At 39.4% G+C, this 5066-nt stretch overlaps 1 pseudogene; it reads left to right on the forward strand.

Annotated features, from left to right (window-relative positions):
• The first annotated feature begins 2433 nt into the window (after positions 1-2433).
• Positions 2434-3656, forward strand: LOC101110584 (nucleosome assembly protein 1-like 1; annotated as a pseudogene).
• Positions 3657-5066: the final 1410 nt, after the last annotated feature.

The raw sequence follows: 5066 nt of genomic DNA on the forward strand, positions 1-5066 counted from the left end.
GTGTCTTATAACGAACGTAACATTCTGATTCAGGATATTGATAGTAGAGGAGGTTGTGCATGTGTAGAACAGGGGCTACTTGGGAACTCTATGTACTTTCTGCTCAATTTTTCAAGTTTTTACAAACCTAAAACTGCTCTAAAAAAAAAAGTCTATAAAAATATATGTAACAAAATGTTACATAAATGCCACCAAAAAAATTCTATCAGGATTTAGTCAATTTATGGAAGGAGGAGCTGAGAAGAGTTCATGATGGAAGGATAAATCTTGGCAGAGAGACATCTGAAGGGCATTTGATAGGAACAAGTGTTCTTGATGACTCTTACCCTCCATCCTTCTGAGGCAATGGCTTGTGAAACACATAGACAAGGATTTATAGCTAAATGAGAACTAAAGCACTCTTTATTATACTGAACACTCATCTGAACAACACAGAAAATTCAAGCTTCCTAGAAACAGTGATGGAAAAAAGATTGCAGATTGGGTTTTGTTATTCCTCCTACTCTTTGCCCCCAAATGAATTATCAACCCATGCGGAGGGGAAAATACGGAGAACAGGCTAATGCTGCTCTCCAATATCAGGTGACCTTCTGAGTGTCAGTCTCTCCCTTTTGTCCTCTCAACACCTGGCAAGTGATAGGAGGGACTTGTGCTGAATCTCTGATCTCCTCTTGCATTCAGGCAGAAGCATGAGATGAGACAAGGCTAGTTGTTCCCAATATCAGAACCCTTTCCACCTTGCCTCTGATAATTCAATATTTGATTTGGTGATAAAACTTCCAGAAAAAAAGTAAATATTTGCTTTCTGTGCTCATTAATTACTTTCAATGTTGATAAATACTTGCCTAAACTCCTCATGTTATGATAATTTTTAGACTTCAGTTCAGTTCAGTCGCTCAGTAGTGTCCAGCTATTTGTGACCCCATGGACTGCAGCATGCCAGGCTTCCGTGTCCATCACCAACTCCCAGAGCTTGCTCAAACTCATGTGATTGAGTCAGTGATGCCATCCAACCATCTCATCTTCTTTTGTCCCCTTCTCCTCCTGCCTTCAATCTTTCCCAGCCTCAGGGTCTTTTCCAATGAGTCAGTTCTTCACATGAGGTGGCCAAAGTATTGGAGTTTCAGCTTCAGCAGTACTCCTTCCAATGAATATTCAGAATTGATTTCCTTTAGGATGGACTGGTTGGATCTCCTTGCAGCCCAAGGGACTCTCAAGAGTCTTCTCCAACACGACAGTTCAAAAGCATCAATTCTTTGGCATTCAGCTTTCTTTATAGTCCAACTCTCACATCCATGCATGACTACTGGAAAAACCATAGCTTTGACTAGATGGACCTTTGTTGGCAAAGTAATATCTCTGCTTTTTAATATGCTTTCTAGGTTTGTCATAACTTTTCTTGCAAGAAGCAAGCATCTTTTAATTTCATGGCTGCAGTCACCATCTGCAGTGATTTTGCAGCCCCCCCCAAAATAAAGTCTCTCACAGTTTCCACTGTTTCCCCATCTATTTTCCATAATGTGATGGAACCAGATGCCATGATCTTCATTTTTTGAATGTTGAGCTTTAGGCCAACTTTTTCACTCTCCACTTTCACTTTCATCAAGAGGCTCTTTAGTTCCTCTTCATTTTCTGCCATAAGTGTGGTGTCATCTGCATATCTGAGGTTATTCGTATTTCTCCTGGCAATCTTGACTTCATTAAGGAAAATGTCCATGCTATACACTAAAATAAATATCCAGTTTACCTTTGCCTTATGATCACTGTACTAAGTAAATTACTACCTTTTCATAAGATGGCAAAACAACAGTAGCAAGAACAAAAACAGTGTTTTTTAATTTGAGTGTTCTAGATTCAGACATAAGCATTCTTAGAAAATATAAAAAATAATGTACGTTGATAAAGACACTCTTTTAGGGTTAGAGAGCAAAAGTTATAGCATAGAAAAGCAGCCAGCTGGGACAGAGAAGTCGGAACTAGCCCAGGATTTTGTTTTAAAGAAAAAGTCTGCAATAGAGGGCATACAGAATTGAATTAGGCTGAGGACAGTTCTAAAATGAGGTTTTTAATGGGGAAGAAATGTTACTGCCTGGCTGTGGAAGGGCTGAATAGATCTGGCTAACTGAGAACAATTAAGAGCTGTTTTAATAAGTTATTGCACAAATGCACATTAATAAAAATGCCACTTAGGATTTGTTTTACTATATGCATTTGAGAGCCAGAAGTTAGGACATACAGTTCATCATACCCCAAGCTCCTATGCCTTATTTCATCCAGTTTATCTAATCAAGCACCCAGGCTCTTAAGCAACCTGCAAGAAATCATCTTTCACTCATCTGTACAGACTTTATGAATATTCCAAACAAAATAAATTCAGCTTTTTTAGTGCCATCTGCTCGCGGCACTGCCTCCTGCTCCTCCCGCCGCCACCCTGAGTCACTGCCTGCGCAGCTCGGGCCGTTTGGCTCCCCGCGCTCGCCACCGGGGAGCTGAGCTGGAAAACGAAAGTTGCCGTTTTTGAAAATATTTGGCATTTGTACAACATGGCAGACATCGACAACAAAGAACAGTCTGAACTTGATCAAGATTTGGATGATGTTGAAGAAGTAGAAGAAGAAACTGGTGAAGAAACAAAAATCAAAGGGCGTCAGCTGACTGTTCAGATGATGCAAAGTCCTCAGATTCTTGCCGCCCTTCAAGACTTTATGGTCTGGTAGAAACACCAACAGGATACACTGAAAGCTTGCCTAGGGTAGTTAAAAGACGAGCGAATGCTCTCAAAAACCTTCAAGTTAAATGTGCACAGGTAGAAGCCAAATTCTATGAGGAAGTTCATGATCTTGAAAGAAAGTGTGCTGTTCTTTATCAGCCTCTGTTTGATAAGCGATTTGAGATCATTAATGCCATTTATGAACCTACAGAAGAAGAATGTAAATGGAAACCAGATGAGGAAGATGAAATTTTGGAGGAGCTAAAAGAAACGGCCAAGATTGAAGATGAGAAAAAGGATGAAGAAAAAGAAGATCCCAAAGATTCACTTTGAACCCAATGAATATTTCACCAATTAAGTGTTGACAAAGACATATAGGATGAGGTCAGAACCAGATGACTCTGATCCCTTTTCTTTTGATGGACCAGAAATTATGAGTTGTACAGGGTGCCAGATAGATTGGAAAAAAGGGAAGAATGTCACTTGAAAACGATTAAGAAGCAGAAACACAAGGGATGTGGGACAGTTTGTATTGTGACCAGAACAGTTTCTAATGACTCTTTAATTTTTTTGCCCCTCCTGAAGTTCCTGAGAGTGGAGATCTGGATGATGATTCTGAAGCTATCCTTGCTGCAGACTTTGAAATTGGTCACTTTTTACGTGAGCGTATAATCCCAAGATCAGTGTTATACTTTACTTGAGAAGCTATTGAAGATGATGATGATGATTATGATGAAGAAGGTGAAGAAGCAGATGAGGAAGGGGAAGAAGAAGGAGATGAGGAAAATGATCCAGACTATGACCCAAAGAAGGATCAGAACCCAGCAGAGTGCAAGCAGCAGTGAAGCAGGATGTATGAGGCCCTGAGGATAACCTGCACTGATCTACCTTCTACTTCCATGGAAAGGAAGAATTTACATCATTTGACGAGCCTATTTCAAGTTTTTTGTTTGTCTGTTTCTCATTTTTGTTTTTGCATCCTAAAATAAAAATGTCGTGTACTTTTAGTTCTCAAAAAATATAAAATAAATTCAATTGTTAAGTTGGAAAATGTGCTCATCAAAACATAATACACATTTTAACTGTACAGATGAACAATTAAATATTCAGAATACTAGACCAAAAAGACCATGTTTAAAAAAATACAAATAAATTTTGGGGAGGACCTGGAGAAAAGGGAACTCTCCAAAACTGTTATTGAGAATGTAATTTGTTAGAGCCATCATGGAAAATGCTTTACTGACTATGCTAAAGCCTTTGACTTTTTGTATGGATCACAAAAACTATGGAAAATTCTGAAAGAGATGGGAATATCAGACCACCTTATCTGCCTCCTGAGAAATCTATATGCAGGTCAAGAAGCAATAATTACTGGACATGGAACAACAGACTGGTTCCAAATTGGGAAAGGAGTACATCAAGGCTGCTTATTTATTGTCACCCTGCTTATTTAACTTATATGTAGAGCACATCAGGCAAAATGCCAGGTTGGATGAAGCACAAGCTGGAATCAAGATTTCTAAGAGAAATATCAATAACCTCAGATATGCAGATGACACCACACTTATGGCAGAAAGTGAAGAAGAGCTAAAGACCCTTTGATGAAGGTGAAAGAGGAGAGTGAAAAAGCTGGTTGAAAACTCAACTTTCAAAAAACAAAGATCATGACATCCAGTCTCATCACTTCATGGCAAATACATCGGCAAAGAATGGAAACAGTGACAGACTTTCTTAGTCTCTGAAATCATTGCAGATGGTGACTGCAGCCATGAAATTAAAAGACACTTGCTCCTTGGAAGAAAAGCTATGAAAATCCTAGATAGTGTACTAAAATGCAGAGACATTACTTTGCTGACAAGGGTCCGTACAGTCAAAGCTATGGTTTTTCCAGTAGTCATGTATGGATGTGAGAGTTGGGTCATAAAGAAGGCTCAGCACCAAAGAATGGATGTTTTTGAACTGTGGTGCTGGATAAGACTCCTGAGAGTCCCTGGGACTGCAAGGAGATCAAATCAATAAATTTTAAAGGAAATCAACCCTGAATACTCACTAGAAGGACTGATGCTGAAGCAGAAGCTCCAATACTTTGGCTACCTGATATGAAGAGCCAGTTCACTGGAAAAGACCCTGATGCTGGGAAAGATTGAAGACATGAAAAGAAGGGATGACAGAGAATAATAGGGTTGGATGGCATCATTGACTCAATGGAAAAGAGTTTGAGCAAACTTCAGGAGACAGTGAAGGACAGGGAAGTCTGGTGTGGTTCAGTCCACGGTGTCACAAAGAGTTGGATACGACTGAGAGACTGAATAAAAACAACTGTGCAAAACTGTATGGATGTTCCTCAAAAATATAA

Source organism: Ovis aries, chromosome 4 (assembly GCF_016772045.2).
Source record: "Ovis aries strain OAR_USU_Benz2616 breed Rambouillet chromosome 4, ARS-UI_Ramb_v3.0, whole genome shotgun sequence".
Taxonomy (NCBI): Eukaryota; Metazoa; Chordata; class Mammalia; order Artiodactyla; family Bovidae; genus Ovis; species Ovis aries.